Here is a 26640-nt window from a genome sequence, read left to right on the forward strand (position 1 = left end):
TTGAAAAAATAAAAGTTTAACAAAAACATTTACCAATATACAAAAAATATACAACAAATTAATAAGGAAATTTCAATTTTTCATTTCATTTGAATTTAATGGATAAAAAGTAAAAAATAAATAAAATTGATAAAATACAATGGAATTAGAATAAAACATAAAAATAATATAATAAAATTAAAAAATAAAAATTTTACAATGGTATTGCAAAATAAAAATATATTTTAAATTGAAAAATAAATTTTGCAACAATTTTATAAATGTTGTACAATTATTGAGTATACAAAAAAAATATTAACTTCATTATTTTCTTCAACTTCAACTCGTTAAGTTTTAGTTCCTCCATCTCCTTGATCTTGATTTAAATCATCTCCTTCTATTGAAACATCAAGTGAAGTGTCATGCCCTCCATAATCTTGCAATCTATCTTCAACATCTAGCCAATCCTTCAAGCATATACACATATCCAAGCTTTCATCGTTCATGCAACTTCTCTTGTCATCTAGTACTCTAGTAATTACACTAAAGCAAGACTCCGGTAGAACTGTAGACGCCAAAGGGATTAATAGATCACATTCCATGGTAGCAAGAATTGGGAAAATTTTCCCATGCTCATTTAACTAGGCTAAAACAATAGAATTATTTAATTCCTTTGAGCTATGGTAATTTGCTAAATTAGTAAAATTAGCCTATAAATAAAAATTAAGTTCAATAAATGAATTTGATGATGAAGTGGCAGCTAATTTTTTCCTGTTATTTATAAAAGGACCAAACTCTATTTCATCTACTACTAGACTAGAGGTTTTAATAGTGGAAGTTATACAAGTTCTCCTACATCAAAATAATTAAGATTCATAGGCACTATACATTTTAAATAATAAATTATTAACTTCATCCTTTTTTGTTTCAATTTCACTTTTCATATTTTCATAATAAGATCCAAGTAAAACATCTAAATCATCTTTTCTAATCCTAGGATTTAATATCCAATTAAACAATATAAAGGAAAAATATTTTTCCAATATTTTTTAAATTTAATTTCCATTACATCAATAATATTTTGAAAATTTAAATTATTTCTATATTTTGAAAAAAAAAGCACCTATGTTGAGCAATAAACACCCAAAATCTATTAGTTGTATCATAAAAAATTTGTAAAAAAAAATCTTTTATACAAACTACAATTTCCTAATCATGACCATCGATTATAAAATCATGGGGCATTTTTTCATTATAAAAATTAGAAAGAATGTCTTTATATGAAATACAATTCTATCTAACACAGAATAGGTGGAATTTCACCTACGTTGAACATCTAATACAAACTTCTATATTTTAGACCATATTTTTAACATAAATATTTAAATTTATGTTTTCTTATACCAGAACCTCTAATATACATAATGCCATTTTTAATTTTTGAAATATGAATAAAAATAATATTTAAAGCATCTTGAACACAAATTTAAGATGTGACATGCACAACTAATTATATGAAATGATTTACCATTTAAACATAGTTTTAATTGGGATTTTAAAATATTTATTATTAAATCATTATTACAAACATTATCACACAACTTTAGAGACCAATAATTGACTTAATATGTAATGATTTACCACATTACTTTAGAGACCAATGATTAAACTATTATGAAATAATTTACCACACAATTTTAGAGACCAATGGTTAACCTAACAAGGGCTTTAGTTTTTTTTAAGGAGCTTAACTTTAGTAGAATTAAAGAAAAAAAAATCAAATTTGAGAACCTAAGGAGTCTACTACTAAAACTTCCTAGGAAAGACTATCCTTACTAGTCAACTACTTGAAAGATAGTAGTCAACTGGTTGTAACAACCAAATCAAATAGCACCAATGAGTCGACTACTAGATAGAAGGCTATAGTCGACTATCAAAGAAAAAGATTCTCTATTGTGCATGCCAGTAGTCGATTATTAAACCTTGGTAGTTGACTACTAGCAAAGCCAATCAGGGTTTTTGAATTCTAACAATTAAAGAAGTTTATTACCAAGCCTTGATAGTTGACTACTTTGTGCAATTGCTTTTATCAACTCTCTATTTTATGATCATTTAAAGCTCTAACAGCTTTTTTCTCTTCTGGTAAGCCATGAAACTTGTTGGAAATCATCTCTGAATGTTCTCAAAGAAAAAAAAAAGATCTATCCCCAATAAATCTATAACAGTCATATGTGTTCTTCCTTTGTTTCAACTGTAATAAGGCAAGAATTGTAAGGAAGAACAAGAAGAAACTAAGGGGAAAATGAAAAAATGAAAAGAGAGCAAAAAGTAAGAGATAAAAAGAGAGTAGATTTTGAACTGGAAGAGTTATTATCTTTGTGGGAAAAAAAATAGAACTGTGCTTGATAGTTTCACTCTTAGAAACTTAAAATTCTTCATTGCTATATCCCTAACACACAAGTGTATGAATTGCAATCTAAGTAGTTTGAATGTATTTATGTATATCAAACTTTAAGAGGCATTTTATTTGAATGAGTATTCATTTTTCAAATTGTATTGTGCTTAAATGGCTAGTGGGTTTCTAGCTGTTGTGTGTTCTAGCTTAGAACATGAAAAGGATTGAATAGCACATATATATAAGCCTATTTGGTGATTGTAAGAGGTTTGGTTGGTACCTGGTAAATTCAACTAAGTAGTGGATTAAAATCCTTAAGAGGTGTGCTTGAGCAAATGACGTAGGTTGTGAATAGCCAAACCTATATAAAATCTGTGTGCATCTTGTAGTTATTACTTTAACTTTGCTTATTCTTATTCCTATGCGTTCTTGTTCGTACAATCATCATTCAACCAAAATATTGTTATATTGTTCATGTTCTTTCAAATCTTTGCATTCATACTAGAAGGAGGATAAACTTAGGTAAAAAAAAAAAATTTAATAAACCCAATTCACCCCCCTCTTGGGTTAGACCACCTAGCAACATATTTCCAATATCTCTTCATTACATGATCATGACATAACTCATCGTGAGGCCTTTATTAGGTCTTTTTTTACCATTTCTTGGCTTCTTCGAATTAATAGAAATTGTATTGTTAATGGTGTTAACCCAATTCATGCTTCTATCATGGTTTTGAAATACCCATAGGTTATGTTAGGAGAGAAGGTAAGTAAGAGTTTTGAGCCCCATGGTTTAGAGGATAACTAGTTCTAATTGCACCCTTTTCTCCTTTCTATAGCTGATTTTAACACATCTCATGAATGTTTTTGTCAAGATCTTTAATCATGAAGCCTTTAAAAGTAATGATAGATGGAGATAGGGTGTTATGTTTTTGAACTCCCATGAGTCCATAGTTGTAGCTCTTGTACTCTTGTGACTTGTCTAGGTCTGCTCTACTTTCTAAGTTTTTTTGGTTTTCTCCTCAAAGGAAGTCTAAGCATGCTAAGGGCCTTTTTTTATTGGATAATGTTGAATTAATGAATTTCTTATTTAAACACTATTCTATGATCACTCTAAATGTTTAACAATAGTCGTTAGACCTATTAACAATACTTGATAGTTTATAGCCCGATCCAATTATAAATCAGATTGGAGTCAAATTTAGTTGCATCCAATCCGATAAAAAACCCAACTTTGATATATTTTTATATTATTTATTTATAATTATATATTATAAATAATATATAATACTAAAGTCTATAATGCCCTCATTAGGCAAATGAACAAATTCTTTCTTCAAATTCAGTTAGACCATTACCACTTTACCAGATTTATCTTTTATGATCTAAATTCGAAAAACCCTAATCAATTATGTTTTCCACATTCTCCTCTTTCTCTCCTAACCTTTGGTCCCTTATTGCTATAACGCAACAACTGTATTACAATTGTCATCATTTTGGAGTTATGGATCCATATTGTAATGCCTTTGTTGTTGCTGCTTGTTTTGGTATCACAAAGACTTAAAGTGTCAATACATTAATACTTTACAGGGCATATAATATCCATATCCATGATGACAGATACGAGATATGCCACGATTGGGTACATATCCCATGAATAATGCAAATCAGCAAGATATACATTAGTATTAAGTCGTATTGTGTTGTATTAGTGGATACAGTTTGATATACACCAATATGAAAGAGTATTAGTGCCTTAGTTCAATGAAATTTTATATTGACTGGTCTTGGATTGTTATTCAACTTTAACAAAAATTGAAAATAATAATTATAAAAACAAAATTAAATAATTTTATTTTTTAAATTTCCCAAAATTTTAATAAAAACAAAAATTATGAAAAAACATATTTTTGTCTACATTAAATTATTTATGTGTTACAAATGAAAACATATTTATTATTTAAAAAATAGAGTTATAATATAAAAATTCAAAATTAATAGCAAAATAGAAATTTATAATTATAAAAAGTGAAATGAATAATTTAACATTTAATTTCCCACAAAATTTTAATAAAAATTGAAGATTATAAACTAATTTATTTTTTCTACTTTAAATAATTTATATGTTTTTATTTTACAATTACATGTAAAATAAAACAATTATATGTTAAAAATGTAAACATATTTATTATTTGAAAAAATAGAGTTATTATTTATATAAAAAATACTAGATAAATATTTTTCCAAAAATTAAAAAATATGGAAAGTTATAATTATACAAATCAAAATAAAGTGATAATTATTATATGATTTGCACATGTTCTAGAGTCCTGATATTGTGATTGTAATGTTCCTCTTCATATAACCTATTAAAGTGTACATTTCTAATGTGTTTATACCTTATTCATAGATAATTCAACATTATATTTAGTATTATTAATGGATTTATGTGGTTTATATGCATATCCCAAGTGTATCCAAGCATTACCATATCTTTCATTTGTATCCATGCATTTCCAAAATGTATTTATATTCGTATCCATAACCGAGCTGTCTTAATATGATATTCGACATTGATACTTTGATCATTGAGCAAAATAAACATAAATGTTGGTAGATACACAACGAGGCAAGAAAAATAATCATTGTGAATCTTCAATCATCAAAATTAGGGGTGCAACTTGGGCAAGCTCAGGCTGGGCTTTTGTTTAAATTTGAATGGACCTAAGCCTAGAGTAATGTAAAATGCTATCTTAGGCAAACCTGAGTTGTATCCCTAATCAAAATACATTTGTCTATAGGAAAACTCAAAGACAATGATTAGAAGATGGAGTCCCCTTAGAGCGTTAAAACTATTATAGCTAGAGAACACCAATATTGTATCAATCACCAATCAAGAAGATGGTTGCGCTTTTACATTGCATTTTCAAAGAAGGGAGCCAAGCAACAAATTGATTAGCTTCTAGAAGAAAATTCTAACCTATTGAATGAAGTGAATATAGCCAAATTGATAGTGAATTGTTGAAGATATTTCTTAGGGACTCCTACTATCAAGCAACCCCTTATCTCTCATATAATTTTGTCCTTCTATGTAACCAAGGAAAAATTAGTTGAGTAAAAACGTCTAGGATCAAAAGTAGTTGATATGTATATTCAAATTTGATACACTAATTCTGGAAAATAGATTGTGCTTAGTTAAATATTGTTATTCAAATATGCAACATGGAGAGAACTAAAAGATCTAGGGCCCCAAATGATCTACATACACAAAAACTATCAGAGACCTCAGAGTTGTTCCTTAGGGAGAATTCTCCAAAGCTCAAGTCACGTAAGGAAGAGACTAGAGGGGGAATTAGAGCTTCTATGAGAGTAATTGTGAAATATTGTGAAGGTAAACAATACCTTAGGTTGAGTGACTTTATATAATGTGGGAGCATTGGCCAATGGAAGACTAGGGTTTCCTTGTTTAGTTGCTTTGTAGTGTGGTTACCCTTCTTGAATTAGGCCTTCCTCTTTCCCCTTCTTTATAATCAATGATCTTTCCAATCTATGCCTTGCTAGACCAATGCATCTCACCTCCTTGCTAGCAGTTAGAAAAATATTGTATCAATTCTTTTTTTCTTTTCTTTTTTTGAAAGAAGCCCCTAGGCAATTCACTCAACAATATTGCTTAGTTACATCAGTTTGTAGGATAGTCTCCAAAAAGCCTAGTGCATTGGACCAAATACTTACAAAAGAACAAGAAGGACCAAACCTAGCCAGTATGTGAGTCGTTACATTGGAGGATCTAGGAGAGTACATAATTGAGATACTAGGAAGGTGAGCTAAAATATTCTCGAAATTAAAGATGCGTGAAAGAACACTCCATAGAGGTTGCAAGGGATCCTCCAACAACAACTTGATGAGTAGAGCATAATCACCTTCAACGATAGCATGAAATATACTATTTGTTATGGAAAATTGAAGGCTTTCTAATAAAGTTTTAGCCTTAGTAATGATAGTTGGATGAGCATCAAAGGGAACAACATGAGCATAAATCATGGACACATTATGATCATAGATTATAATTCTTACTGCTGAGTGAGAAGAAGATGTGGCTCCATCAAAGTTAATTTTAACAAGATCCATAGAGTGTTTAATCCACTTACAAACATGACTTGGAGTGGGAGTAGTAGTTTTCACAAAAGTGTGAGTCCATTCACCTTTAGTGGAGTGAATAGCAAAGGAATGAGCATTAAAGACAATAACTTCAAGTCTCCACAAATCATTTTTAAAAGTCATCACACTCCTTGCTAACCAGATATGCCAAAGGAGAGAGATAGACAATAAGTATGAAGGGAAAGAATCAATAAATTGTTCCTTTGAAATGATCCATTCAGTAACCCAGTCAACAAGGTGCCTCTAGGGAAAAAGGTTAGTGCAAATACACAAGTCAGAAACAAACCACACAATTTTAACCATCCAACACTTGAAAGAATAGATGATTGGTAGTTTTCTTATCTTCCATCCTAAAAAGGCAAAGGGTATCAATATTCATTATGTCTTTTTTGAGCCTACTTTTTGTGGGGAGAGCATCATGGCTTGCGTGCCTTAAGAATAAGAATAATTTGGGGTTGATCATCTGTGATTTCTAGAATTTGGACCAAGGGACAATTCCATTCCATGTGAGTGAGGGTCTAGACTAGGATGAGGCTGTGGTTAGACGTCTATGTGAGTGAAGGTCTAGACTAGGTGATCCTCCATAACCTCATAATTTAATGGGAGTTCCAAAGATAAAATAGATTGGGTAGTAGAGGATTAAAAACAACTATCAACAATACCATGATTCAATTCCATGGTGTGGTGGTCAATAAGCTTTGCAACCTTAAAGGAAGTTTAAACACTATCTTGGATCAGGGGAGGAGGACCATTTGATAGCCACAGATCATATAGTGTGTCAATTTGCCAACCATTGCCAACAATCCATCGACATCCTTTACATAAGTGAGATTTATAGGAGAGAATACCATGCCAAAAATAGGAGTTTCTTGGCTTACCTTTTAGGTTCTAGAAGTTGGAAATTTTAATGTATTTGTACCTTAGTCCAAATGGAATTAGATTCTTAAAGAATTCTCTAACCTAGTTTAGTAATTTGTGCTTTGTTCTTCACATTCGCATCATGGAATCCAAGATCTCTTTTTTCTTTTGGGTGAAGGAAAAGAGACCATTTACACAAATGCACACTATTTCTATCAAAGTTGGACCACCAAAAGTCATGGCATATATTGTTGAGATCATTGCAAGTCCTCTTTAGAAGGAGATAAGTTTGCAAGAGGTATTATGGAACTACTTGTAAAGTGTCTTTTTCTTCCAACCTGAAAGTTTGGATTTCACCTTTTCAACTACGGAGTTCCATTCCTAAATTTTTTATCTTCCTAGAAAAAGTGGGCCTCCTAAATACATCCCATGAGACTATAGGTGGGAGACACCAAAGCTATTAGTGATCTGAGATCTTTTTTTTTTTCCTATGTGTGTTGGCACTAAAGTAAATGGAGAATTTTTGGAAGTTGATCTCTTGCCCTGACCATTTACAAAAAGAATTCAATGCATCCAAAATATGGGTTACATTAAAGTTAAGGCACCTTCCAAACGCAATGTGATCATCAACAAATAGTGTGCTAATTTCATACCTAAGTTACCCAGATTAAAGACATGTATTAGGTTCTGGTGGAGTTTTGCTTCTAGAAGGGAAGATAAGACTTCAGTGCAAAGAATAAACAAGTAAGGTGACAATGGGCAACCTTGCTTGAGGCCATGGGTAGGGGTGTAAATGGATCGAATTCAAATTGGATCAGGCAATATCTGAACCGATTAGAAAATCTGGTATATGAATTTGATTTAATAGCCGAATTTAAATTCGATTAAATATTTGAATATTTGATTCAATTCGAATTCGATTAATTCATTATTTTAGATAATGAATAAATATATAAAATAAATATTTTATTGATATAAAGTATATAAACTATTTATATAACTTAATTATATATATAAATTATATAAAATATTTTATATATTATATATAAGAATTAAATAATCGGTCGAATTTGGATATTTATCGAATCAAATCAGGTCATATCTAAATTCGAATCTAATTAACTATTCGGTATGAATAGGATATCCGAATTCGACCGGTTAGATAATTGAATTATTTAAATTTGATTCGATTATGTTGAATATCGAATTCAAAATCGGAATTTCAAATACCATTGACAACCCTAGCCATGCGTGGAAGTGAAGGTTCTATTGGGCTATCCATTAACAAGTGTAGAAAATTGTGTAGTTGAGATATAGTTATAAATAAGCATACAAAAGTCTATAGAATCCAAATTGTTGAAGAACCTTCAAAGGAAAAGGCCATTCAACTCTGTTGTAGGCCATGAAGAGATCCAGTTTAAGCATGAAAGAGCCATACCTGTCCTTTTGTTTTTCACAGAATGTAAGACTTATTGAGCGATAATTATGTTGTCTATGATATTTCTCCATGGGGTGAATGCACTCTAAAAGGGGGAGACCAGCTTCGACAAGATTGGATTCATTCTATTAGTAATTAATTTCACAATGATTTTGTATAAAACATGGCTCAAGCCAATGTGCCAAAAATCCTTGGGTCCCTCAACCACCTCCATTTTGGAAATCAAGCAAATGAATGCAGAGTTTACCTCTCAAATGGTAGTAGGCTCAATAAAGGCTTTCTATACCCATGGAATGATATCACCTTTCACAATGTCCCAACAATGTTGTAGTACTCTAGTAGGTAAGCCATTCAATCCCAAAAGGGGTGATATTAAAGACGACTTGAGCAATCTCTGAATCACCTGGAGTGCACATCATACTTTTGTTCTCCTCTTTAGAAATTTTGTAGGCAAGACTAGGAAGTAGAAAATCTAAGAGATCTAAATTTGATGCAATAAAGAGATCTTGGTAATAGTTCACTAGAATATCTAAAGTTTCAAGCTCATTTGATGTCCATGTGCCATAAGATCTACTTAGATATTGAATGCTATTGCACAATTTTTGTTAGAAGTAGTAATGTGAAAAAACCTTGTTCATTTATCACTTTGTAAGTTCCAACTGATTTGAGCTCATTGTTTCCAGTATGCTTCCTCACGAGCCATCCAAGTAAATAATTCATTTTGGAGTCTAGCCATTCACTGATGGCTATCAATAGGGTTTTGGTTGGCTTGTTCATGCAGCAATTTATTTTTGAGATTAACAATGTGTTTGCTTGTCTCGCCAAAATAGGTAGAAGGCCAATTGCGTAACACTGTCATAATAGATTGAAATTTAAGGGCAAAGAGCCCACTCACCCATCCTAAGAAGCTTGAAAAATAGAATGAAAATTTGGCTCCCTTACCCAAAATTCTACAAATCTATTAATCCTTAATATGAATTTACCATTTTTTTGGTATGTAGAAGGATTAATTGATGATCACTACCAACCATTGCAAGATATTGAATATGAACAGATGGAAAAGCTTCAACCCACTCTGTAGTGACTAAAAACATGGTCTAACCTTTTGCACATAAGCCCATCATTAGTATGGTGGTTGGACCATGCAAAGTGAGTATTAGAAAAACCCAAATTAATCAAACCACAATTTAAGATGAGCTTATGAAATTGGTCTCCGTTGATGTAGAGGCTTGACCTCCACATTTTTCATTAGATGAAGTGATCATATTAAGATCACCACACACACACACACACACACCAAGGTTTACATGCTGAAGCAGAGTATGAAAGAATTACGTACATAGTAGCAAAGTAGATTCCAATGTAGAGAGTAAGGTTGATTAAAAACAGAGACATGAATTGCATTACTAGATTTAATCAAATTGAGAGAAACATTGTGTGTCCAACCAAACCAAATGCCATTGAATAGTCCAATTGAAGGGATGATTTCTACATTGTAATTAGAAAGCCAATAGAGAAGAATTCTTGAATTTGAGATATCATGCTTTTGGAGGAACCTCTATAGGTATGGAACTACCAAGCGTCCCCTGCACCTTGATAGTTCAAACATAAAAGTTTCATGGCGAATGGTTGGGCAATTTGGACCCTGCCTCCACAACTAGTTCGATAGTAGATGGAATATTTGAAAGGGTTCCCCAACATGTTTGCTTCTTCAAACAGGTCCAACTTGAATGGATTGAGATAGAATAAGTAGAGGGGAGTGCTAGCTCAAATGAAGCACTTTGGTTGTATTCAACAAGATCATCCTCACGTTTCATTCTTTTAAGTGATAGATGATGTGTAATAGTCATTGGATCATCCACCATCATGGGTTGGAAAGCTCACAATTGGTAGAATTAAATGGAATATCAATCAATTTATGTGGTAGATTAGAGGTAAGCAAATCTGGAGTTGGTATGGAATCTATGGATGAAACTAATTTGGTAAGTATACCTCCGTTAGTGTGGAATGTAGACCTGCCTTCAAATGAAATTGAGCTAACGGACTCCACCTTGATTCCCCTACTACGTGGTGACTCATGCATGTAAGTTGAAACAAGGCCATCATTGGGTTTAGGATGTTCTAAAGTCATTTGTAGTAAGATTATGTTTGTTATGCTCACTAAAGAGCCTCCTTGATTCATTTCCAAAGGATTCAGAACAATTTCCAAAATCTATCAGTTAGTATATCCATGATAGAGAGGTAATTCATGAGAGGAAAGAAATTGATGGGAGTGACACATGCCTGTTTTGGCAAGCATACACCTAATGATCTCGGTGTAAGCTTGCCTTCCTCAATTGAATAGTTTGATAGCTGATCAACAACGGTTATCGGCACCAACAAGGCTAGGGTATCTATTGTTGGTTCCATCGACGTGTTTCCAGATGGTGATGAAGTCCCATTTCCATTTTTTGTTACTAGTAACACCTTAGTAGTAATATTCAATCTTATATTCATTGAGATACAATCAGAAAGAGCTTGGGTGATTTTAATTTTTTCTGCTTTTGATGAACAAATATCCAAGGTATTGTAGATAACTAAAATCAGTTAGACTGTTACACTTGTATATCATGTGTACAGTGTACAACTATCTTGTACAAGTGAATTAAATCAGTTAAGCTCTATCTCCATGTATCTATTAATAATTGTTGAGAATGTAATACAATTACCTTTTCTCTTCTTCGAATCATACATTTCTTATATGATACCACAGCCACAGGCTCTCGTTCTTCATTCCTTGAGTAATTTCTAAAATCTTATTCTTGTTTTCTTCATTGAAGATGACAATGACAACCATGATAGGTAGCAAAGATCTGTCCTATATAGATCTAGCATCGCCATATTTCTTGACCACATCCAACAATTCAGGAACAATGCTTGTTTCCTGACCTCTAAATGATGAAAATTACACCACTTGGAGGAGAGCCATGGTGGATCTACTATGGGAAAAGAATAAGATAGGATTCTTTGATAGCACACTCAAGAAGCCGAGTCTGACAAAACAAGTAGAATTGCATGCCCAGATGAAATGTAATTTGACAGTCGTGTCCTTGATTTACAATGCCTTAGCAAAGGAACTACATGAGAGAGTAGCCTATGTTGAGAGAACACAAGAAATCTGAAAAGACATTGAAGAATGATTTTCACAAGGGAACACACCCCATATCTTCTAGCTGAAGTGAGAACTAACACTGTTGTGGGATGAGAGACATCAAGCACTAGTTGGTCATTGCAAGAAACCAAGCCATAGCAAAGACATATGCTATGAACTAGTTGGTTATCCACTAGGTTAGGAGACAAGGTGATTCACAAAACCATTGACTACTAATAATGATAAGCCAAGTCTCAAACCACATTCAATTGCTTGAATGGAAGAATAGAAGACTTATGTCTTGATTGTATAACAATATCATCAACTTATGAATTTTCTTGACGACGATAATATAGGGGCTTCAACAAACTTTGTAGGTACTCACTCCCTCGTTCTCCATGGATATTAGACACGAGAGCTTCAAATCGCATGGTTCATCTTGGCACAATCCTCTGTATTCTCCTAATGATGGAACATACCATTGTTCAACCAATATTGTTGTTGAATGGCAACATGTTACAAGTACAATGCCAAGGAGACAATCCCCTTAGACCTAGTTTGATTGTGAAGAACACCTTATTCATTCCAAATTTCTAGTGCAATCTCATCTCTATTAGTAAACTCATTGCTGATATGAATTGCATGGCTCTTTTATCCCACCTTTTGTGCTCTATAGGACATGACATCCAAGAAATTGATTGGAGTGGGCCAATTGAAAACCCAAAATCTCTTGCTATTGTATCTTCATCAGCCATGTAATACTTAACCTCAGCCCTATGGCATTCTCTCTTAGGCCATGCCTCTTACAGACATATATCATTAATTCCTGAATTACAAGTTTCACCACCTTCCAATAATTTCTATAATTGTTTCGACACTTGCTTAAGAGCCAAGTTGCCTCGATAACCTTTTCCAATAAGAACCAACTGAGCTTCAACCAATTTTGAGCTCCTTTATTGCAACATATGTACAGGATACCACACTCCTTCATTGTCCAGTGCCAAGTGCTTCTTGACTATAGTTGATGATTGTACTAGGGCAACTTGGATTTTCTTGATGAAATGTAAATCTAATAATTACTTATACTTCGCACATTTTTGCTCCAATATACAAAGTCAGTTTGATGCCCATGTTAAATGTGTTGAATCTAACAATGGGTCCAAATTCCTTTTTGGAACAATGCGAGGCTATCTTCTCACTCATGGGATCATACATCAATGCTCTTGTGTGGATACCCCTAAGCAAAACGGGGTAGTCGAACACAAGCATCGCCATATTCTTGAAGTGGCATGAGTGCTAAAATTTCAAGCTAGCCTACCAATCTACTTTTGGGGTTAATGTGTCTTGATAGTGGTGTATATAATCAATTATCTGCCTACACCATTGTTGGATGGTAAAACACCCTTTAAATCATTATTTTATAAAAATCCCTACTTACAAATGATTCAGGTGTGGACCTCCTTGGACCTTTCCCCCCAGCCATAGAGAATAGGAGGTACCTTGTCATGACAGTAGACTACTTCACCAAGTGGGTTGAAGCCGAGACCTTAGAAACCATTATGGCTAAGACGATTCAGAGCTTCCTTCTTTTGGAAGAATATCATATGCTCGTCACTGACAACAACCAATAGTTCGACGATGCCAAATTAAAAGAATGGTATGGAAGCCTAGGGATAAGGCAACAATTCACCTCGATCGGCTACCCTCAAACTAGTGGGCTAGCTGAGGTCACCAATAGGATGATCCTAGATGGACTGAAGGCAAGATTTAGACAGAACCAAAGGGCTTTGGGTGGACGAGCTATACAACATTCTCTGGGCATACCAAACAACACCTTAGACTACCAAGGGTGAAACCCCCTTCAACTTGACATATGGGACAAAAGCTATCATCCCAGCAAAGATCGGCCGACCAATGCTTCGGATTAAGGCATATTAGGAAGTCAAGAATAGTGAGGAACAACCTCAACCTATTAGAAGGTGTCCGAGAGCAAGCCCAAATTAGGGTTACGGCATACCAACAAAGAGTTGCAAAATATTACAACTCCCGAGTCAAAGAGCATCACTTCAAGGAAGGCAACCTTATCATCAAAAAAGTCGTTCTTGATCTTGGCGTTGAAAAGCTTGGCCCAAACTAGGAAGGGCCCTACAAAATCAAGCAAGTAATCAGATCCGACACCTTTCGACTGGAGCATATGGGTGGAAGATCGGGGCCTTGCACTTGGAACTCTGAGAATCTCCAAATGTACTATCAATAGAGTTGTAAATACCTTAGTGGAAAATTCTAAATGAAAAAGTGCAATTTCCTCTCACCTCAGATGAATGTTCTTGTCCCCTCTAGCTTCTAAGACCCATCGGCTGGCTGATCGCAACATACAACATTTCTTAAGGTTATTCACTTAAACTAGATGGTGGCCCCCCTCAACTGGCTGACTATGGCATATGACCTTTCTTGAGGTTATGATGTGTGTGCAAATTACACATAAATTCTGATGTTTATGCATGGTTTTGATGCTGATTTGTGTAAATTCTCTTATCAATTTAGCTTGATTTCAGGAAATTATCAAGGGAGACCAGGTTAGGGGAAAGATAACATAAAACCATTGAAAATAGGCCAAGTGGAGGCAATTCAGCCCAGCTGGGAGAAAGGCCCAGCCAAGAAGCCTAAGGAGGGCTATTTAGCCCATGAAGCCTAGGCAACACTCCATGGGGGAACCCAAGGAGAGAGCCTAGCCGAAGCAAGGGAGCCCATTCGGCCCAGCAAGAGGGAGGCCCATGTACAGCTCAAGAGCAGCCAAAGTGCAGCCCAAGGAGCCTAAAGGCGGCAAACTTTCTAGAAGAGAGAAAGGGGCTGAAGAGAAAGCTATAAAAGTAGAAGAGAAAGAGGGAAAAAGGGTCTAAACTCCTTTGGTTCAAAATCCTTTTGGGAGAATTGAGAGAGAGGCACGGAAGAGAGAAGAAAGGGCGAGATTCAAGAAGCTTCAAGAGAAGAAGAGGTGCTGAATCCAAATTTGGAGAAGAAGCCATTGGAGGAGATCAATTTAGGTCATCTTTTTCCTTGAATTTTGCGCAAGTGGTAAATGATCTAAGCTAGGGTTTCATGATATTTTCTCACTTGGCAAGAAAATTACTCAAGTGTCTTTACAAAAAAGAAAGGCCTCTTATGGGGGAGGTGTTAGCCCCTTACAAAAAAGAAGAAGAAAAAATATACAAGTTTTAAGGGCATGTAGGCCCAAACAAAAGAAAACAAGAAACAGTTTATTGCCCCTCCTCCAGTTTGAGCGGTGACTTGAGCAGTGGCATTGACAATTGGGTTCTTGTTCGTACCCAGTATATCTACTATCTGCTGAGCTTCAGTGGTGAACGGATCCACCTGGCCGACATCAAAACTCGGAAGGAACTTCATCACTTGGGCCTAGTAGTTGTCGAAGCCCTCTAAGTAAGCCTGGGAGTCAAAGGTGGTCAAATTCATCTCGTGCTCCTCCAATATCTTATATTTTTTGATTGCCTTTGCAGCCGACTCCTCCAGCTATTGCTCCATTGACGCCAGGGTGGACTTTAGCTCCTTTATGAGCTCTTGGTTATTTGCCACCTCATCTCGACTTTCTTGCAACACTTGTGCTCGTTGCATGCCTGGCCCTCGATCGCCTCCCAACTGAGCAAGAGACCATCTACACATGAAAAAAAGAAAATTGTCAATCACATACTGCCAAGAAGACCTTGACGACACAACAAACTCGAAGAAGTGTACGCAGACCTCAGTAGCCTTGTCCAAAAGTGTGTCTCAGACATAATCTACTGAATACTGTGTCTAGGACTAGCGGTCCCTAGGAAGGACCATGTCAACTGCCAGTTGTTGGTCAATGCTAGGAAACGACAAGGAGTCCCCCTCTCGGACACTCCACGTTAGCCAAAAGGTCCGACAAGCGATGAGAGGCTTGTTCTCCTAGGGATCAGATGATTGAGGCTCTACCAAATGTGACCCACCTGAGGTCCTCTTAGGCCAGTGCTGCTTGCACAATTGAAGTCTTTTGGCCTGAGGGTCATAGGTTGTTTCTGTAGGGTGCTTCTGCACCTATGTTTTCTTATAGGCCACCTCGGCCTTGGCTCATTGTCTCGTGGCCCCTTCCTCTGGTGGACGTCAAGGCATGCTCCCAATATCTACCTTCCCAGTGGCTCTTTTAGATGCCACCTCTAAAAACTTCTCCTTGTTGTTGGTCTCCATTTCTGTCGACAAGAGAACCAAACAGGTCAGAAGAGTGCCAACAAAACTTAATAAATTTCACAACTGGAAGACAGTAGGAGCATTCGTACCAAGGGGGCAGGGCTAAGGCCAACCATCACCAAGACCTCCTCCTTCACCGAGGGTCTAGCATGAATTGTCTTGCCAGGCCTAAGCTGATTCATTATGGCTTTCTCCTCATCACTGCTGTGTGGTGTAATACTCTCAGATAGCATGCCTGGGTTCCCCCAACCGGACTGAAAGGACCAGCCTTGGGGCAACTAACAAAGAAAAATTTCTCCTTTCGATTGTGGACAGACGACATGTTGTCCACCACCCTTCCCCCATTGGCCTTGGAAGTACCACAAACCTTCATCGTCAGGATGCTTCCTTAGCGTGAACAAACTCTGAATGAAATATGTTCAGCGTTAGTGACACCTCTTAGAGATGGACCATCACCAATACGACCACTATCATCCAAATGGCATTGGGAGCGAGTTGTCTAAGGGTGAGGTTATAATGGTTCATGATCTTGGGAATGAGGGGGTGCAAGGGAAATCACAACCCGAAGTGAAGGTAATGCTCGTGAATACACAACGTGCTAACTTGCCCCTTGTTAAGAGTGCTATCTATGTAGGGGTGCAAGGGAAATCACGACCTGTCATCCATGTTGGGACTCTAACCCTATAGTCCCCCAGAATGTAGTACTTCTCGGCCAACGTGCTAACTTGCCCCTTGTTAAGAGTGCTATCTAAGTTAGAGCGAGGGTAATGCTCCAATGTCACACCTCAACGCTCATCCTCGGTCGTGGGTTCCTTGGCCTCTTCCACTTCTATGACATTAGGGTGCCTAAGAACATTTCTTAGGGCATTGGCCCTTAGTCGTGTGGAATTGGTACTCTCATTAGCAGGGTCCGCACTTTGTTGGTCATGCTCGACCCCGTGAGGCACAACCCTCTCCCTCAACACTTGGACACTAAACATTCGAGAGGAGCCCACAAAGTTACTACTATCACTCCCATCACTACTAGGAATGCTTCTAGGATTACTCCAGCCCGGAAGGTTATAAGTCTCACAACCAAAATCTGAGGCCGACATGTTGGAGGTAGGAATTCCTTACCTAAAGATGTTAATTAAAGAAGGTCTAAGGGATTGGTTGTTGATAGATGAGGTGTCCTTAGTAGCTCCAAGGTAGAAAGTTTAAAGAAAAATGTACGACTCAAATCCATCTTATCCAACGGCCGCGGACCTGCCAAGTTGATAGCCCGAACCGACAAGCTCCATGTGGCACTGACCTCGAGAGGTGAAATGATTCCAAGAGATAGGGCTAGTTTGCCCATCGACTCTGGCTTAAGGATAAGCCAAACCGGACCCCCCCACACACACTATCTCGTACATGGCTTCATTTAGTCGACCCTAACTCCCACCCTACGTACAAACATACGAAGTTCATCCTGCGTATGGACATACGACGGGTGACGTCAATTCTTGTGCGAGGCATGGACAACATATACGAATAGCCTATGCCCACACGGGCCACGGTCACGCCCCCTCGGCTTGGGATGGTTCTTTACTGATTCAAAGGGTGAATGGAGGAGCAGTTGTCGCACAACCGCTAAGAAGTGCTCTACAATTGAGGTTGATGCCTCCACGTGAATGTACTAGACTCTCTTTGGCCAAAGTTACGGCCTTGACACAACCCGCCAACCAACCTTGGTCGCTACGACCTTGAGAGTGGGGGGCAAGTGATGTAGGGGTATCTAGCTAACCTACAGATCTTGACATGTGGCATTGATCGGATCCTTCTCAAACATCCCGTAGATCCTGACATGTGGCGTCAACCGGACGCACCCTGACTATCCATCACCAACCACTACCAACTTTTGCCACTTGCTCCCAACTACTCCTCCTCTCAGGCAACTCCGATTATAAAAAGGGGCTCCCACATTAAGATAAACACGCACTAGAACTAAAGTTCTAAGTTTTCTTTCTTGCTTGGTCCAACCCCTCAGAGCCATCTACTAACTTGACTGTCAGAGCCTTCACCCTTGGGATAACTCTTGGGGCCTCTGACATCTTCTTTCTCTCAGCAGGTTGGATCCATTGGTCTCAGACGTTAGAAATTATGTCGTTGCCCTTGTCTTCATATTTGGCATCAACCCCATCCAACATGGAAATCAAAACCATAATCTATGATAAATATGAGACATGAATTGGAAGGGGTGTCTGTTATTTCAATATCACACAATGGAAAGCAAAAGATAAATTACGAGCATGACAATTAAAACCCAGGAAATTATATATCCATAATATATACTTAAAACACAATGCCTACATCAGTTTATTCTCTCTCTTCCTCATATACTCTTTCTATTTCTTCCCATTCCCCTTGTAATTTTGTAGTTTTCCAATTTTTTTTTCAAAACCTAATAAAAAAATCAAGCATGCATTAATTTAAATCCACCCCCTGAATGATGAAAGACAAGAATTAAGTGTTTCCCAACTCAAAGTTTTGTAACAATGTCACTAATTTTAGAACTTAATAATTATCTAGAGAATTTTTACCTATTTTCATAAGATATAAATTCCAGAAAAGATTACATAGATTAAGAGTTCATTTGGGATATATTATTATTATTATTATTATTATATATATATATATATTAATACAATTGGGATGTTCTCTCCCTGCAGCAAATGGAATCTACTCGTGCAAGTAGATTCCCACGTGAGAGCATTCCTATCCTATTAATTACAATAACAATAATTACTGTTATTTAAATTACTATTATTATTATAACAATTATTAATTACTATAATTTAATAATTACTGATTATAAATATATAATTAATGATTATAAATTAATAATTATTGTTATCATAAATATTGTTAATAACTAGATATTTACTTTAAAATTATAAATATTGTTATTAATAAATACTGCTAATAAATTTAGTAATTATTGTTATATTAAAAATAATTAAAAATGTTATTAAAATTATAGTTATTGATTATTAAATAAAATATTATAATTACTATTACTGATAAATACTGTTAATTTAATTTAATTTTGGTAATTATTGATTTAATGGATATTGTTAATAAATCCTATTCATAAATTTAATATTTAATTTTATATTAAAAATAACTAAACAATATTATTAAAACTATGATTAATGATTATTGAATTAAATAGCATAATTACTTACTATTATTGATAAGTGTTGTAAATAACGTTCTGACAACCAACGGTTCGACCGTCCAATTCGAATGGATGGCCCGTTCTGACAACAAAAATTACAAGAAAAAAAATTACAGAACCATTTTGGCCATCGGTTTTCGGGTTGACGATTCGATCATCTGGTTCGAACGGATGGTCCATTCTAACAACAAAAATTATAGGCAAAAAATTGAGCTTGTGAGGTCCATTAAATAGTATAATATGTGTTATGTCATTCGAGTGTGTGACTCATACGACCCAAAAATAGAACCGTTTTGGCCACTGGTTTTTGGGTCGGTGGTTCATTTCAAACGAATGGCTCGTTCTGACAACAAAAAATTACAACCAAAAAATTTTGAAACCATTCTGGCCATCGGTTTTCAGGTCGACGGTTCAATCGTTCGATTTGAATGAACGACCCATTCTGACAACAAAAATTACAGGAAAAAAATTGAGTGTGTGAGGTCCATTAAGCAGTACCATACGTGTTAAGTCATTCGAGCATGTGACTCATACGACCCGAAAATAGAATCATTCTGGCCATTGGTTTTTTGGTTGACGGTTTGACCATCCGGTTCAAACGAATGACCCGTTCTGACAACAAAAATTAAAAAAAAAGGCAAAAAACCATTAAATGGGTCAATGGGTTAACGGTTTGACCACTCGGGTCAATGCGTTGTTGACTGATTCAACGATTTTTGGGCAGGGACCAGGATTGGGGTAAAATGGAACTGGTTGCCTGGATGGTACCCAATTAAAAAAAAACACGAATGACCCGTTTTGACAAAAAAAATTATAGACAAAAAATTGAGTGTCTGATGTCCATTAAGTAGTACTGTACATGTTATGTCATTTGAGCATGTGACTCATATGACCTGAAGATGGAACCATTATGGCCACCGGTTTTTGATTCGACGGTTTGACTATTCAGTTCGAATAAATGGCCTGTACTGACAACAAAAATTAGAAAAAAAAAGACCAAAAACCATTGAACGGGTTAACGATTCGACTACAAACAGACCAGTTGCTTGGATGGTTCGCAATGAAAAAATAAAAAAAAATGACAAAAAATCATTGATTGGGTCAACGGGTCGACGATTCAACTACTCGACTCAATGGATCGTTGACTGATTTGATAATTTTTGACCGGGTCAAAGAATCAACGAATGACGATTCCATTTTAGCTCCGCTAGTTATTATTATTATTTTGGTATTGAATCATTCGCCTTTAACCCCATAAGGGGCATATTTCAACTTTTTTTTGGCATAGTACAATACTTTCCATCACTCAGCTGACTGGATAAGTTATTCAGAGTCTAAGTTTGACATTCAGAACGCCCATGTTGAATTTTTGGATTTTCACCAAACACAACTACAGAGATTTCTGTGTGAAGCCCAACTTGAAATGCCATAAACTGTGTCTCGAAAGCCCTCGCAAAGAGGCACTAAGTGTACAGCTTAATAGCTCATAGGAAACAAGTACAACTTTACAGCTGGCCTATCTAAGATAAAAGCTATCAACAAATAAAAGCTGATACTGACTGTCACCTTTGCTACAAGTATATAACCACAAATAACCATATGGTTTCAAGGGATTCTCATATTGGTGAGACGACCAACCGATTTTTGACGTACCACAATTACTCAAAAGAATATTAATTTTATGTCTTCTAAAGAACCCGATTATCATGATACTTGACGCCCTGTAAAAGCTAAAGCTAGAACACTAGACATTTAATGCTGGGCTGGCTGAAGTGCAGCAGCTTTTGGCTTTCCGAGGTGGGCTTCACATGGACAACCTAGCTACAAGCAGTGTTTTGTTAAAAAATATCGAAGAGCCCACATTGGTTGTCAGCCAATCATTTGATGGGCTGTCTGCTTCAGCCTCCTTAAATCTGCTTAATCATCCCCCTATTTTTCCTTGACTAAAATGCTATTTCATCATCTCCCTGTCACCGCATTATTGGTAATTTTAATTTGTTTATTTATTTGTGCATCCATTTGATGAAATAGCTTGAAATCCAATTTCTACAAATATTTTTTTCTCTTTAAAAAATGTTTTGGGAAAAGAACAATTTAAACAAACATTTAAATCAGTTGACCATATGTATTTCAGGTTTCAGTTATGACTCCACCATTGAGACTCCAAAGAAGGCAACTGGGTCAACCCAACAGCTGCATCTTCCTCTCAATCCATGTGTAGGAGGGCAGTTGCTGTACACCCCTGGCATGATGTTGAGATAGGTACGTGATTTCAATGCTACATGACATTACTCGATAATTATTCAATCATTCTTTATTTGTTAAATTCTATTTTAAGCATGGTATTCAAAATTAAACATGGAATTGTTAGTGCTTAATCTTTCAATATTAATATTAATATTATTAATAAATAAATTATTTATTTTTTAATAAATATTAATATTATTTTCAAGCATTTTAAGAGGGGATAGGATTGAAAAATATGAAATCAGGGAGGGGTAGGATTGGAAACCCCCAAACTCTATTTCTCCCATTCACTTCAGGCATTTTAAGAGGGGATAGGATTGGAAATATAAAATCATGAAGGGGTAGGATTGAAAATATAAAATCAGGGTGTTGGACGATTCATCCATTTCTTCTTTTTTTTATAAATGGGTAAAATTCTGCATGAATCTTGTTTTACCATTCACTCTCAATGCCATATCCATCGAAGATTTGGATCTTGTTTTTAGGGAGCCTAACACCTAAATGTGAGAGAGGGAGGGTGAGAACCATGGTTCAGACCTATGGGTGGGTTAGAACATGGTTCAGACCCATGGTCCAGACCATGAGCAAACCCATGGTTCAGAACTGTGGTTTAGACCCATGGTCCAGAACATGGTTCAGAACTGTGGGCCAGACCCATGTAATGTTTAAATTTAGATAATTGATCCAATATATCCAAACAGTAAGCTTTCACCAACAAACCCATGGATGTCATATGATGCATTTGAAGATTTTATTAACCAGTTCTGCCCCATTAAGCACAAAACAATTTCATCTTCTTGATCAATGCACAAAACAATTTAATTAGGTATATTTCTTTTGTTCTGTTTTTTCCTCTAGCAATAGTTCACAAATATGGCAAAGTGGGATCCTTGGGAAAGTTGCATGCATATCAGAATTAATGCTGAAAAAGGTCCTATAGAAGAAGGAAATTCAATTTGATCAAAAGTTAATGTTGTTAACTCTTCTTCATAACCATAATGTTAATATGAGCTAGACAATCCATCAATTAGGCTATTAACGATCAAAAATAACTGAAGAATAAAATAAGCCCATTTATAGTTTTGTGGTTGAAACATAGAGTTAAATCAAGAAAATACAGTTAGGTCCCTTTCTGGTTTAGCACCTAATACAGTTTTTAAAAGATTGCTTCTGCATGCGCATGGAGTGTTTTATATCTTATCTCTTAAGTTGGTTATTTGGAGATAAGGCAACAACCTAATGGCTACAAAAAGATAACCATATTTTATGAAAAGACAACAAAAATGCATTTAAAGGTCCTCACTTGCCATAAAATGCTGCCTGGTGAAAGTGCAGTCTACCTGTAGCTACTGTTGGTGCTATGGCCCAATCATAACCAAGAGCAGCTGCTAACTATAGCACACTTTGCCCTTCCTTATCTAATACACTAGGACCTTTTTCATCTTCAATTACCTTGTAAAGAAGCTATGCATGCAACTTCTCTTTTAGTAACTTTTGCAGTAATTGATCTATCTGGAGAAAACTCCTCTAAGTTAAGCTTCACCATATGGAGTCATTCATAATCATCTTCCTTCATTAATAAATTGATTTTATTGCTTATATGAGCTTTCCCACCAACATTGCTGGTGAGAGTAGTTGGGTGACTGGAACATCCCATAGATTAACTTGGGTTCGGCTTGCCCAGTTTTCAGCACTTACTTTGTGAGATCACAAGGAAAAAAATCCCTACTACAGTGTACTTGATGCTAATTAAAGAAGGGGAATTAAGGATCTGAAATTCTGAATTAGGGAACAAAGCACACTGTTTTAAAACTAAGACAAACCTATTACGACACTCAAATATAGAATCTAATTCTCAATACAACTCTAATACCTAATAATAATCGTATTAAATCTAAACAAATTCCAAAATAATCTAAAGAAGACTTAAGTCCACTCACAATCACTTTGACATTGAAATCCTTTTTTACAATGAGAACTTATACATTGCTACCATTTCAATTTCTCATGGTTGTTCTCTGTACTTAACATGGGATATATATTTTATTGTACTTCTTTCTTTTATTTTGATTAATTTGTTTTCCATGTACTATTTAGGTTGAGTCTGGGAAGAGTAACAATACAAATCTGTGTAGTGCAAAACTATTTCTATTTTATATACTCTTTAGTTGAAGCAAGTCCATCATGCTTCAATTCTCATGAACAAGACCCCATACTAAGATAGAGGAACGTAATAAACCCAAACAATGATATTTTTGGAAACCTAACTCCAAAATGTTTTGGGTATATAATACAAGGAACTGCAATTGCCCCTTAAAATGATGACATTTACATGGTAGTTACTCTCTGTGCCATGAAATTTGGAGATCACCTCAAATTTAACACTTGGAGAAAATAAAACTATGAAAGAATATCATTGTTAGGGTTGTGGTTCAACTTCACTAGACTTGTTACATCATTAAATGTGAATACTGCAATTGTATGTCCCATACCTACTATTGACTTAATTATCATAAAAAAAAAAATCAAATATATTAACTAGAAAGAATCAATATAAACAAACAAAAGGATATCTAAACCTACAAAGGTTAAGAAACCACTAACATTCAGCTGAATAAGTTCTAGAAGCATCTACAATGAACATAGAGAGGGAAAAAGAGAGTCTCACATGTTAATGTCGATACCGGTTGTCTATTTGGTGCTAAGAAAGCCGAGATCGAGGTTGCCCTTTGGTTGTTGTCTGGTTGTGAGAAAATCCAGACTGAGGTCGTTCTCTGGTTGTTAGAAAATCGAGATTGAGATTGCCCTTTAGTTCCCGTTCGGTTGTGAGAAAATCTGACCGAGGTCATTCTCCGGTTTTGAGAAAGTTGAGAGAGAGAGAGAGAGAGTGACAAAGAGGGTGATACACAAAGAGAGCGGGAGAAAAATGAAAGAGTGAGACAAAGGGTGAGACACAGAGAGAGAGAAAGAGAGAGAGCAAGATAGAGAGGGTGAGAGGCAGAGAGAGCGGGAGAAAAATGAGAGAGAGAGAGAGAGAGCAAGATAGAGAGGGTGAGAGGCAGAGAGAGCGGGAGAAAAATGAGAGAGAGAGAGAGAGAGAGAGAGAGAGAAAGATGTTCAGGGATTTAAGCAGGGGGAGAAAAGGAAATTTGGTGCCACCTTTTTAGCGGCAGACGACAATGTTTTTAGCGGCAGTTTTAAACGACTTCCGCTCTTCTATTGGGTTTCAAAATGATTTTTAAGATTGTAAAAAAGCTTTTTAAGTCTAGGAAAGTTTAGGAATCAAATATTTTCTAGCCATTGGTTTCTAAAGTTGCCTAACTTAAGTTCAATCTTGTTGAATTAGGGGTGAGCATTCAGTTTTTTGGTTAAAAACTGAACCGAAATTTAAAAAATAAAAATCGAAACCGAAACCAAAATTGAAACATAGAAAAACCGAAATAACCAAAATCAAAATTTTTGGTTATTTTGGTTAAAACCTAATTTTAATAATATATACTCTATTATATATTATAATATATTATATATTACATATAATAATAAAAAGTTCAGTTAATTTGGTTAACCAAATTTCTAATTTGATATTATGAAATCAAATATCAGTATATTATATATTATATATTACATATAATAATAAAAAGTTCAATTAATTTGGTTAACCAAATTTCTAATTTCAAAAACCAAAACCGAAAACCGAAATAGCCAAAACCAAAAACCAAAATTTTTGGTTTGGTTATTCGGTTTTAATTGAATAATGCTCACCCCTATGTTGAATATCAAGAGAGTGCATCTTAAACAACTGATTACATCAATATTATAAAAGGATTAGAGCTTTCTAAGTTCGAGAGATTTGATGATGATGATGAAATCGTGAAACTTAGGCAACTAACTCACCAAAGTTCCACTTCTTCATCTTGATTAGCATACTTGCTTTAATTTAATTTAGGCTAGGAGAAACTTTCATAAGAAAACTATATACATAATCGCACCATTAGCACTCTTAATGAATTTGTTATCATCAAAACACATAAGATCAACAACTATTATCATTGGTGTTTCCTTTCTTTTTCTTTTTCTTCTTCTTCTTCTTCTTCTTTGTTATCAGCTTTAACTAGCCACTCTTCTCAAAGTCTCATTCTCCCTCCTCTCATAATAATGTGTAAATATAAAATAATATAAATAAATATACAAATATCTTCTTAACTTATATTCTTATTTAACAGTCAAGATGCAAAATGCACTATATTTTAAATCTAACCATTTTGACTCGTGTTGTGGTTATTTAAGCGTCGGGCTAGTTATGGATTTGTCTTAGTTATAAAGCAATTAGGAGTTGTGTTGGGTTAATTTTCCAATCCCAAATTAGAGTCTGAAAAGGGGCATTTGAGTTAATAAGTTGAGTCTAAATAGAGTCATTGTAATTGGAGTTCCAGGAGAGTGATTTGATGAAATAAAAATTGGTTTAGTGAAATATTCTTGTAACAATAAAAATTCTAATTGATTCTCCATTCATATCCTTCATCTCTAATCACCCATGCACAACCCCGTATTAGAGATCCTACAAAGCTTGGTTTTCAAAACTGAACTGGACCAGATGATCGGGTCAAAAAAACTGGAAATTGGTTAGGTGACCGATTTCGTTTTATCCTAGAACCATTATTTCACCAAAAACTATTGATTTGATCAACAAATTGCTGACCTAGAAAATCAAACCATTTGAATCATTTGAACTGTCTAATGGTTTGGCTGTTTTTTATTTTTTCATTTTTTATTTTTCATCAAAACAAACTGTCCGTTCGATTCGAACGGTCGGATCATTCAACACAAGAACCGGACCCCTAATTAAAAACCTTTCTAAAAAGCACACGTCGTCCTGCATCACACGATTAATTCTTTCCCAATAGGGATAGATAACAATTTTTGCATATATAAATATATTTGATTCTCCAGCAACAATCTGTCCACTTCATGTCATCAAAAGTTGCCCTTGAATTGGGATGGACTTTCTCTAT

The 26640-nt window shown here is 35.3% G+C and overlaps 1 long non-coding RNA gene across 1 annotated transcript; it reads right to left on the minus strand.

The window, feature by feature from the left end:
• Window positions 1–153: 153 nt before the first annotated feature.
• Window positions 154–24833, minus strand: LOC148855348 (uncharacterized). The gene is made up of 2 exons (XR_016112378.1): window positions 24297–24833; window positions 154–544 (listed from the first exon to the last, which is right to left on the minus strand). It is a non-coding gene; the product is annotated as an uncharacterized LOC148855348 (long non-coding RNA).
• Window positions 24834–26640: the final 1807 nt, after the last annotated feature.

Source organism: Nelumbo lutea, chromosome 4 (assembly GCF_056320005.1).
Source record: "Nelumbo lutea isolate HS-2025 chromosome 4, American lotus-T2T, whole genome shotgun sequence".
Taxonomy (NCBI): Eukaryota; Viridiplantae; Streptophyta; class Magnoliopsida; order Proteales; family Nelumbonaceae; genus Nelumbo; species Nelumbo lutea.